The sequence below is a fragment of the Etheostoma cragini genome, chromosome 16, assembly GCF_013103735.1.
Source record: "Etheostoma cragini isolate CJK2018 chromosome 16, CSU_Ecrag_1.0, whole genome shotgun sequence".
In the NCBI taxonomy this organism is placed as follows: Eukaryota; Metazoa; Chordata; class Actinopteri; order Perciformes; family Percidae; genus Etheostoma; species Etheostoma cragini.
Genome location: NC_048422.1, coordinates 1815185 through 1827899, shown reverse-complemented (window position 1 = coordinate 1827899; position 12715 = coordinate 1815185). Strand labels below are relative to the sequence as shown.

General features: G+C 40.7%; 1 protein-coding gene across 2 annotated transcripts in view; it reads right to left on the bottom strand.

Moving 5' to 3' along the window:
- rab27b (RAB27B, member RAS oncogene family) overlaps positions 1-12715 on the bottom strand; it is a 48026-nt gene that overhangs the window by 34389 nt on the left and 922 nt on the right. The window lies entirely within an intron of this gene.

Here is a 12715-nt window from a genome sequence, read left to right as displayed (position 1 = left end):
TTCACTGTGTCATCATTGCTAGCGACAGACCGGAGGGGGGACCTGACCAAATTCCAACAGTTTTACATTAGTTTCTCAGCAGAAGCTGCTATACACACACATCTCCTTGCAGGAAAGATGCGTTTTGGCCTCTTCTGCACTTCTTGTGATGTGTAAACCTTGTTTTTGTCATTTCAACTTCTGCTCGAGTACGGGAAGTGAGTACTTTTGCCATCTCTGGTCACGCCTCACCTGTCCACCAGGCGTCCTCAGTGTGTTGTCCTGCCTGGCACACCTGTCCATCATTGGCCAATCAATTTGCTGCCTCCCCAGCTGCACCTCTTTACCTTTTTCAAATCTTTGTGTCCCAGCAGACACACAGATAAGAGGATAAAAGAAAAAAAAAAATGTTTTGATTGAATGGAGAGTTACAGTTTTACTGGGTTTTTCAAGGTAAAATAAAGCCACACTTTAAAGCGCCGCAACACACTAGTGCCTGAACGTATGTTGGTTGGTATGGAAACCACTTAGTTAGCTACTTGTGTTAAATTTGGAATCGTTGATGGGATTCCAAGCCACATTTTCAGTGATAAACCCGTGTCAACTGGCTTGGTTTGAATTGGTAAAAGAAGAACTGAACAAGGGTCAGACAACCTTGGCCCTATTGTGGTTATCAATGGGAAAGGGGTATATATGGATTTTAATAACTTTTTCCTCTAGCGCCACCGTATGTGAAATGCAAAGTATAGAAGACAGAATCTTTGTGTTACAAAAGCTTGGTTATGTCACCACTGGAATGAGACATCCTGCATGAGACCAGCATGCCGAGTCTGAACACAACGGCGTCTCACAAACCGAGAAGAACAGGTTTTAATTGTGTAGACACACCGTGGCAAAATGGGACTTAGCAAGCGCTCACATTGTTGTTTCCTGCCAACACAATGGAGACCATTATGGCTTGACTGCTGATCATCATGTCGTAAACTCACGCCATTCTCAGGCTGCGGTGATATCGGCGAGTCAGCAGAAATGGCTGCAGCTGATGTAATTGCCACGTCCTGTTTTGGATTAACACCGCAGCTCCGGTCGGCATTAAATCCTTTAATGGAGATGAAGGAAATAAAATGTACCGATTATGAAAGAAGGTCAGCAAAAAAATGCCGCGTTTCAGAGATTTTAATAGACCCAACTCTTCCTAGTAGCTGTTCGAAGCGTTTCATTCTAAACCAAGACGTTTTTGAAGTAAATAAGAACCCCCTCGCAAAATGAACTTAAAAAGCTGCTGTTATCTTCAATATGTCTGGTCATTGTAGCACTGTGGGGGGGGAAAGCAAAACACTCAGTCAGTCCATTTCCAAGAAAAACCAAAAAGCTTTACATGTCAATGTAAGTTGGTCGGTCCAGACTTAACCCTCATGTTGTCCTCGGGTCAAATTGACCCATTTTCCTCTATCAGTGTTCTTTTTAACTACCCCAAAAAACATGATTGATTCCACACAACGATCTTTGGCAAATACAAATCTCTAATTTCATTAATTTGGGGCCGTCTTATTCAATTTCATAGCATTTGAACAAAAATTGAAGTGGTTTTGAAATAGTATTGAGTAAAAGTTGACATATTCCAGTCATGGAATTGTTGATAATCATCAACATCCATTCCTTTAATTTTAGTCTAAATAATGCCTAATTTTTAACCCAAACATTATGTTAAATTTCCTATAATGAGCTTTATTGACCATAAATTCCCCCCAAAACCTGCAAAACTAAAGTTAATAAGTTTGTCACTTTTTTTATCACTAACATTGAAATAAAAATGTCAAATGTGCAGAAAAAAGGGACAAAAACATGAGAAAAAGTTAAAAACGTTGATTAAAAGCATCAACAAAAGTGTTGCTTTTCAATTTTGACGGGAAGACAACACAAGGGTTAAACAACTAAAACTAACAACTACGGCATGGATGCCTTGAAATTTTGGTACAAACATTTATGTTCATTAATGACACCTTAAAGCTGAAATAAGGAACTATTTGTGTAGTCTGGCGACTTTAGCGCGCAGAAGCTGAATGTGATTCTACGTCACCGCCGAGTCAGGACAACAGCAGCGGTGAGCTTTGGAGACAGAGAGGACATCAAAATTCAACGATAATTACCTCTTCTGAAGAGTCCAACTCTGTGTTAGCAACTGTGTGGACGAGGTGTGGGGTTGTTTCATTACTCATGGAGGCGACAGAAACTAAGCACTTTAACTTAAAAGTGCACATATTATGAAGAAAATCACTTTTTCTGGGACTTTTGGGCGTTATTTTGTGTATCTGTTGCTTCCACACACATAAACATTTGGATCCGGTTTCTGAATGTCCTCTGTCTTCAGTCTCCGGGTGAGCTGTTCAACATCTGCACGGCTTTCTATGTCACTAGAGACGAGGTGGCTAACCGTAGCATGCTAGCTTGTTCTCAAAGGCAAAACACTGCTACAACACCCACTAGTTGACCATAATCTCCAAAAGAACTACTTCCTGTCCCTGTTCTGCAGGGGTTCCACAAGTGGCCCTGGTCTAGAAGAAGTCTCCCAGCTAATCCTGCCTTGGACTGACCAAAGCTGGAGAAAGAGTTATCTAGCTGATGGGATCTTACCGAGATACTGAGCATGTGCAGCTCCCAACAAAGATAGTATAGAAGAGAGAGGTCTCACTCTGGAGCTAAAACAGAGACCTAAACACACAGGGGGAAAAGAGGCTCTGCAGCAATGTGCAGTACAACAAAAATATGGTGTATTTTGAAAATGAAACCATGTAAACCTATTCTGGCACAACCTCAAAATACAATTATGAACCTGAAAATGAGCAGAATATGGGCGCTTTAAATGGGAGCAGTGGTTGGATAGTCCCCACTTTTCCTTGACCTCTAGTGCCACCGCGAGGTTGAGGTTGTCTGGACAACCTTTGGATGGATAACGATGCAAATTGGTACACGTTTAATGTCTGTGTGAATGTTGGTGATCCCTTGATTTTTCATCCTTATCATCAACATGTCAAAAATAGCTAATAATTTGGCTAGTCAAGCGAGAGAGTCAACTCTTGTGTTCAGAAACGCCGCTTCAAGTTGCCATACTCGCCGCAGTGTTTGAAAAATGTTGAAATATTTTGGAAATATTTTAATGTTTTGGAAATATTTAACTCATGTGAATACCAGAATGAGACAAATTCCACAACTTGACACCGCACGTTATGTGAATTAGCGTCTTTTTGCATCTTTGCGTTGACTTTGTTATTGCACAGAAACACGTGGGGTGTGAACACACCATTAGTTTTCTTTAAATACACCTTGTTGTTGCAGTGCCTGCTTCTTCTTCTTTTTCTACTGTAAAGTCATGTGTTTACATTTATTTCACTGACCCGTTGTATCACATTATTTCAGTGATGAAGTAACATGACCTAATCAAAGATCTGGTATGATGGGATTCATTTTAAAATCCAATTTAAGAGTTGAAAGAAAGGTTAAAGGCAATTGCATTCCTTCAAAACTACTTTATTATATTATACGTCCATCTAAAGAGCATGGTTCTGTCTCATTGCAAATACTGCAGACAGAGTTTCCTCTGATGCCTACAGGTTAGAGCTTTTGTCAAAAATATGTTTCTTCTTCTCTTTAGGGCCAATATTTCAAACCACCGGAGGACTTTCCGACAGTTTTTTCTTTGGATTCCCATTCTGCATGTAACAAAGTTATTGATCGTAACCCCCTGACCGACATATCTTGGGCGGTCTCCAAGGACTTAAATATCATTGATAACCAAGCTGAAGCTATGGCCTACCTCCAACAACTGGTTGTCCTCAAATAGAGAAAGACTGCACCATCAGTGCCACCATCTAAGTAACATTCCCTGGACGATGTGAATCACAATCAAACGTTTACAGCTAGAGCGTGCTCTTGACTCAACTTAAAGATAATTCGGTTTGTATTTCCCCTTAATATCATGTGGGACGGATGTAGACTGCAGTGAACGTATGTGTGATGAGTGAATTGTGGAATAAATGGCATAATAAACAATCTAAAATAACCCATATTTTCCAGGATAACGTTGTTCGTTGGTGCCCTCAAAAACTAATACAAGTGGCTTTTTCGACACATTTTACAACACTTTGGTTAAGATTTGGTTAGGTTACGGCTAGGGAAGAGGGCTGTAAAGAAATATTCAATATTCAATAAATTTGATTTGTAAAAAGAAACAAATATAAAAATGTATATTTGAAAATTGTAAGAGGGAGAAAAATACGGCATGTACACGGCCACTGGACGCCCTTATTAGGTACATGTCAACGTATTCACAAACAATGTATGCTTTTGTTTTTCTTGGGCGGGCAGTCTCCGTTCATTCATTAGCATCTAATCATGAGTCTAAACAACAACATGTGACTTTTTACTTAGGAAGGAAATGCAGGAGGAAAAAAAAAAGAGTGAGGGAGCAGAAGAGACAGAGCATGAAGAGGGAGAACAACAGGCTGACAACAACACTGCCGTTTAAAAATGTATGAGTCTCCAGCCTCCAGCAGATTGCGTGTGTGTGTGTGTGTGTGTGTGTGTGTGTGTGTGTGTGTGTGTGTGTGTGTGTGTGTGTGTGGCTGATGATATTTTTGTGTGTGACAGAGCGAGACGCCTCTGTTTGAATTATAATAAAGTCACGTCAGCTGGTCTAGCACGTCCTGGACTCGCTGGTATTTGGACTCGGACTTGTCTCGGTCTCGCCAAATATGGCTCTTTACAAGTTTAGACAGCTAGCTAAACGCTATGCCGATGATACATACATGCATACATATGAACGTTGATACATCAATCAATGGCGCTTTTCCTGTCTTTTGATGATCTTGACTTTCTTGATGTAACCGTGATGCGACGTAATCCTGTTGACAGAACGTTGTAGTGTCAAGGAGAGAAAAGCACTTGGATTGGATGCGAGATTGGGATGTCTGGGAAGCTTAAGTTGAATACAGTTGGATACCCAATCCTGTGCCAGCACTTCGCCAAAACTGAGTCTGAAAATGCTCAAAATGGGATTTGGGCTGCCAGTTTGACCATTCAATGAAGCACAAGATGTAAAGACTGAGCGCCAACTCGTCTTCTCCACCCTCAGAGAGCCAGCGAGAGCTCAGTGGGAGGGGATGGCAGCAGCAGATGTGCCATCGTGACCAGCAACTCTTTGCACTTGGAAAACAACTCCACACATCTCCTCCTCCTCCTCCTCCTCTTTTCTCTTTCTTCACCTTCTCTCTCCTGCCTTGGTCACCAGGCAACTAGCCTGTCCTCCCTCTCTCTGCTTTTTCTCGTTCTCTCTCATCCTTGTCCCTCCCCCTTTTGCTCACGCATTAAACCTCCCTCGTTCCCTTGCTGTGTGTTAGGGCTTTTAGTCAGAACCGATTCCACGAAGAGCTAAAAAGATCTCAGTTACACCTCCTTGTTTTGTGAACCGTCAACACCTTCGCTCTCAGGTGTTTGGATCATGAAATTTGAAATAGGTGAAATATCTGTGAAACCTCAGCAATGACACTACTTCAAACCTTTTCAGACATGTATTACATCTTTTAAACATGCCCCGTCTATCTTAAAAAGCGCCCTTCACTTAGAACTAATACCTAACACTCACTGTCAATGAATTCCATTTGTTTCCCTACAGGATCTGCTTTGGCAGCTGAAAGCATAATTACCATTTTCATGGTTCATTTAATAACGGTCAAATGTTCAGCCATTGTGACAGAAATTGTGTTAAAAGATGGTAGCCATATTCCTCTCATCACCCTAATTTGGGAAAAACTGGTATGTAAGATCGGACCAGATGTGACTGGGACTCTGATGCAATAGTGTTTGTTCTTTCTTTGACTTTTGATTTCAACATCACATTTACCTCTCTTTCTCTCTCTGCCTCTCTCTGCCTCTATTGCTCTCGTTCTTTTTCTCTCTCTCTCTCTCTCTCTCTCTCTGCCCCCATTGCTCTTTTTCCTATCTCTCTGGCCCCATTCAATTGTTCTTCTCTCTTTCTCTCCCTTAGAACTTAGAAAAGAAGGACAAGTCACATATGGTTGATCTCAAACATATTCTAAAATGATTTTGCGAGTTTCACGTAGAGCTGGGGAAGATATCGATATTATATCGATATCATGATTTGAGACTAGATGACATTTGATGAGCTACCCATCTTTAAAAAAAAAAAAAATCTTTTCATCCCCACTTATACTTAGAAATAATAGTCTGTTATCTGAATATTCAGGACTAATATCAGGGCAAGTTATTTGGTGATTTTGATCTATTATGATGGCCATATTTGACAACAGTGTGTGGGTGCTCTGCAATATGATTGAAAATCACTGTATTAAAACATGTTATGGTATCAATATTTGTGGCAAATATAGAAAAAAAAAAATCACATTTATAACAGTTGAAAGCAACTAATTATGTTCCATTTGGTGTTGGGAAAAGAAATAAATACTGGCTAATAGCATTATGTTATATTTACTAGACACACACACACACACACACACACACACACACACACACCTCCCCAGCGTGGCATTTCTGTGACTACAGTACATCCTCTGCTGCTGGGTACATTCATTATTAATAAGACGCAATTAGTTTGAAATCTGCAGCTTCCTTTTACAGCTCAGACAGTCTGATTACCCAACAAACAAACGCTCCCTTAAAACACTCAAGTACCAATAAACCATGCCCGGTTTTGGTGCATGCTGCACAGAGGACTAATAAAATGCCTGTCGGTGTCAACAAGACTAGGTCAATAACTAGTACATGGCTGCAGTGTTTCCCATGCATACTGTAGCTTATACTTGTTCCACAACAACATGTTCCACAATAATTTTGGTGGAGCCCCTGCTGCTCCCCTATAAAATAAAATGTCAATAATCTGTCAAAAGAGGCTACAGAAAGCCAGAAAATTGACTGAAACATTTGAGAAAAGTCCCCTTATGTGAAAGATAAAAGGTGTACAGTACAGGTAGAAATGAAATGAAGACAAAACGGAAATAAGTGGTTGGGGGATAATTTTGCCTTTGATTCTCTAGTAGCAAAAGATGTCTACAACATTAAAGACAGAAAGGAGAAAATAGAGAGAATAAATGAAAGATAAGAGAAACAGATACACTAGTACAGAGTGTGTTTAGTCCCATGGTGCATTCTTGGCAGTGACATATAGATCTCATTACGTTCCAGTTTATTAATTCATGGTCAGCTCTTCCCAAAAAAACAATCTCAGCGTCCTGGCTGATCAGATCAGAAGCTTTCATCCTCTCGATTAAGAATTTAATAAAGTTCCTAGTTAGGAGGATTATTAATCAGCGACACGCAACCTGTTACATATACGAACAGAAACTACGCCTTCAAAGACCATTCCAGTGTGATTGGACTGCACTAACTCACCTTTTACATCCCAATATTATGCTACAAGCCAGACAATTTTTTACGTTAATCTTTATTGCTATAAATGTGTGTGTACTTTCGATTGAAAAACCCGAATCGGTGCAGGCAACACTGAGTAGGGCTGGGCAATATATCAATGTTGTATCAATATCGCGATGAGACTATCGCCAATATTAGACACGTCCCGATATAAATCGGTATTGGCATTTATAATGGCCGATTAAAAAAATTAAAAAAAACATAATTTATAATGCTGAATTATGAGTGTTGCCGTAGCATAGTTTGTCCACCAGAGGGCGCTCTACAACGTCCCCGTATGTTTTTGTCATTTTTTTTTGTTCAAAGGACTTTATGTCTCATATCTTAAGTTTGTCGTTTTATACATTTTATTTATCAGAACTTTAATATATTTTGATGACAAAACCAACTATCACAGTATTTTAGTGACAACTCAAATAACTTATGTTAGGGCAATCTGTTTGTTTTGTTACGCATTTTTGGGATTTAAAAAAATATATATAATTGGAATATCGGATTTAAATAACCAAATATATTTGTATCCTATCGACCTTAAAGATCGGTCGGGCTCTAGTTAGGGTCATGCTCAGTCCAGCATATCATTTCCCCTCTTTCTCCCATTTCCTGTCTGTAGCTATCCTGTCAATATAGTCCTAAAATCCCTCCCCCCCCTTACTACGGCATAAATTTGGTTTAATCCTACAATAACTGCCAAAACACCCACTAATGTTCCATGGTCCACCTGGAGGGAATTGTTCTTAAATCTTACCCCAGAAGGCCACCATAACATCTAATATGAATAAAGTGAGCAATGTTTTACTAAATTATAAAGAGTTAAAAGAGGTCCCCTCTCAATACACTACACAGTTATAAATCTGTCCCGTATGTCTCACAGTGGACAGCGCACATCCGAGGGCCCTGAGCAATTTACCCACCAAGTGTAAAGTCGATCGGACGAACGGTTGTCGAGAAAAGATTTCCATTTAGACGACAGTTTCATGTTATCCAGTAACTTCTGCAGAGCTAGTAAAACAGCATCCATCTTACAGACGCCTTAGAGAACAGTGCGACCTAAAACAACAGCAGCCTTCATCATTAAAAGCTCTACATCATGACAAGCTGTAATCCTGGTATTTACAACATAAACGTGGCAGCTGAGGGGAGAGAAAGTACTTCTGAGCTGATTTACTGTCCGGAACAGCCCATTATTATTCCTACAGTCATACCCACAAACGGGAAAACTTTTAGAAATGTAACATGCAAACATAATACTAAAGCTTTTGGATTTATCCACATTCTACAATAACACAAACGTTTACTGTGTACAAAATGCAACTTTAGCTTGTTCAATTGTTAACCCTCATGTTGTCAAAATTCCTAATTTCTGCTTTTCTAACTCAAACAATAGGTATCATTTTCTATAAATGAGGTTTATTGACCAGAAATTCCAAAAATAACTGTAAAGTTAATAAGTTAGTATTAGTTCGGGCATCCTAAACCTCGGGCTAAAAACCTCACCAAACCTCTGGTTCAGTTTGGCGATAACAAACGTCAAGCTATTGTTGGTGGAAGACAGGATTTGAACTGGTCAAATATTTATCTAGATTTTCAAGACAGAAAATAAAGAGCATTTTTGAATGCCATTTTGCGGGGGTGGTCAAATACGAATCAAGATTCTGTTTTGCCTATGGGGGGGGACCCGACGACTCCCGATACAATATCATCACTTATGCCACGATACGATCTTATTGCGATTTTAAGCATATTGCAATATTCCGCGATATACTGAAATGTATGACTTTTTTTCCCGTATTTCTAATGACGCAGAAACTATCGCAGTACTATGCTGGATCGATTTCCCCCCCCCCCACCCCTACTGATTGGTCACAATTTAGGATCCGGACACCATTTTTCAAAGCACCGCCACACTTACTTGTGGAAATTTTGCATAAACTATGCTCCACAGTTAAATACCATGTGTTGAACTTGGTCTGAGTGTGTGTATGAACGGTTGTCAAGTCTTCAGTGTCCTCCGAAGTGTCATCATGTCGCTCCCTCACCCCCCTCCCCTGCTTATCTGGCTGTGAAGTAGGCAAACCGACTGGCTAAACTCAGCGAGACACTTGAGATCAACTTGTTAACCTGAATGTGTCAGAGCATCTCCAGTCTCACACCAAAGGACTACAACCACTACAGGAAGCTTAACACAGCACACAGGGTTCCATTAGTTTTCAGTTTGTGTTATCATGTATCATGGCAACTTCACAGTGTCAAAACAGCACAGTGCATTTCAACTTTTACCAATCTAAGTGGGATGAAAAAAAAAATATTTCTATTACTCTACAGTGGGGTATGAAAGTTTGGGCACCCTAGGTAAAAACTTGTATTGATGTGCATAAAGAAGCCACCTCAAGCCAGGATCCAAAGGAGCTGAGGCAATATCAAAAGGGCACGTGAAAGCCTGCAGACTGCTGATTGGTCAGAGAGAATCGTCACTATTCATTGCGTCACCACTGCTAGCGACACGCTCGGCCACGGTAGTTTGCTGCTATGACGACCAGCCACGCTCCTCTGAAGTACATAAATAGTTAACGTTAAGTAATCCCAAACATAGTATTCAAAACAATACACATACAATTGTGTACTACTACAGGTTAGGTTTATTAAATAGAGCCCAAAATATGTCACAGACTAGAAATCGCTAGTAACACCTAGCAGCTAGCTAACGTCAACATTAGCGAGATTTAGGGATTTGCAGCTTCAGGGATTTATGTCTGTGCTACAAGCCAAAAGAGACTTGCACCAATAACACAAAGCTCATTGGCTGCAATTTAAGTTGCATGTTGGTCTCATTTGTAGTTATAAAGTTAATTATACTACTAGCAATGGAAAGAACTACAACCCCATGGAATCACACATTCTTAAGCGCTGCAGAAGCATTTCAGGTAGCGTTATGTGGTTGTAGCTAAGCTAAGACATCTTGCGGCTCGGAAATCTTAATAAAAACGTTGAATGTAAAAAATACATTTTGTACAGCACTATTGTAAATTCAAACTTGTTAGCAAACAGTTTACACAATCAGAAGACAGAGAGCAATATATAGCTAATATAATAGCCTCCAGTTGGTTTCCACCAGATTCCCTTTTCCTTTAAGCTCTGTTTTGGTCACCTCCTACGGAGGCAAATACCTTTTAAGCTCCTAAATGCTACACTATGGTCATCAACTAGTCTCTAACTGTGGCTGGTGCTAAGAAGGTAGTGTAAAGGTGGTTTATCACAGCATTTTCTCTGAAAACTGATGAGAGTTAAGTGTGAACCAAATCTGAAATGTTGCAGCCATAAAACTCAAATCAATGAACCTCCACGCAATAAATCTCTGGACAACTGAGGGGAACTGCAGTACGGCAGAAGTACCGTCTCCATGAACTTGTTACAGTCTGGTTATTCCACATAAACTGGCTACTGAGCTTTACCTCAACCAGATTATTGCCGACAAGCAGCTTCTTTATCACTAAAACTCAATTTGGCAAGCACACACACACATGCTTGACTTGGAAGAGTGTTACTGCAGTCAGGGACTTGCTTTTCAGGCGGCAATCTTATCTATGCATTAATCATCTTAGGAAGGCTGGATCCCGCTGCTTCCGGTCAATACACTGCAGGTGGGTGGCAGGAGGAAGGAGAGAGAGGCAGAGACAGAGAGCAACAAAGGAAAGGGCCATACTGTTTAGAGAGAGCCGTCCCGGAGTTAAAAAGGTCACAGAGAACCCTAACAGCAACACATCCGACCTGGATTCTCACAGGCTGTCACTCCCCCTCGATAAAGCTCAAAAGTACAGCTAGACGTTCTAGCATTACCATGGAAACGGCTGAGGCACCTCTTGAAAACTAAATGACTATGGCATGAAAGGCCTACAGGCCCGGAACATGCGTAGATAGTTTGACAGGAGGGGGGTTCCGATTTTATAAAATGTAATTAGACCCATAGATCAGCTGGACAGAGTAGCTCTGCATGCGATCTGATGCTGATTTTAATAAACGACAGACTGTATATGATCCGTGATCTGAATGGATTTAGCCTCTCGGATATCTTAACTTCACTATCACGAAGTTCACGTGTTCTGAACAGAATAAGCCTTTAAAATCAAACAAATGGCTATTAAAATCCCTCGGAGTCAAAAGTTCCTCCATGTGGAGAGCTCATATTAACGATAAAGCTGACAGGACATGAACGCAGCATTAGCACTTGGACATGACAAAAAGTGGAAAAAAAACCCATTTCAATGTGCATGTCCATCCGGCAGCCACAATTTATCATGAAATGAATAGCAATTTTGAGGAAGTCTTCAGTGAATACTAATAACAGCCCCACAAGCAATGTGGAATTTCCAGTCCGTCAGAGAGCAATCAACTTGGAACGGACACTGGAGATGTTAAACAACGAAGCTGCCAGCATGCAGGTCAAGGGACGGCGAGCGCATTACCAAACTAATAAAAGCTGCTTCCAGTAATTACTCCTGCTCCTTTCATCTTTCCTCACAAACTGATTTATGGGGCAACAAATACCCTACGATCCTGCCTATGGCATGGAGAGACACTCATTACAGTTTACAGCAGGGCTGTCACACCCAACTTCACTAAGGGCCACGCTGGAAAGTAAAAATCCCATCAAGGGCCAGTCAGGTTTAGTTTATTGATATGCCTTTTTTCATTGAAAATATCTTTGACTGTATTATTGCATACCGTAATTCCTCAAATAAAAAGCCGGGGCCTTTTTTCCCCTGAACCTAAATCTGTTTGATGAGTATCTTTTTTTTTTAAATAAACCTTTTTAAAACCAAAAAAAACACAGCGTTCCTGTGGACAGAGAGCATTCATTTAAGAAACATTCTCCAAGTACAAATACATGTTTCGGACATGCACAGATAAATAAGGTGCTCTGACGGAATAAAATACAACACTGGACCCCTTACACCACTGCAAGGGGCCACAGCAGCCAGACTCTCCATGATGCCACAATGGAAACAGACAGGCTTAGAGGAGAGACCTAAAACATGGGGGTCCGGACCCATGGGGGGTCCTCAGAGTCACTGCAGACGGGGCATGTATCCATGAGCCTCTGTGACGATAAGATTTGTTTTGGTTAAAATCAACAAGTAGTCGTGATCGAAATAATCGTGACTATCATTTGGGCCATAATCGTGCATGCAGCCCTACATGTCACAGTCTCTCACACACACACACACACACACACACACACACACACACACACACACACACACACACACACACA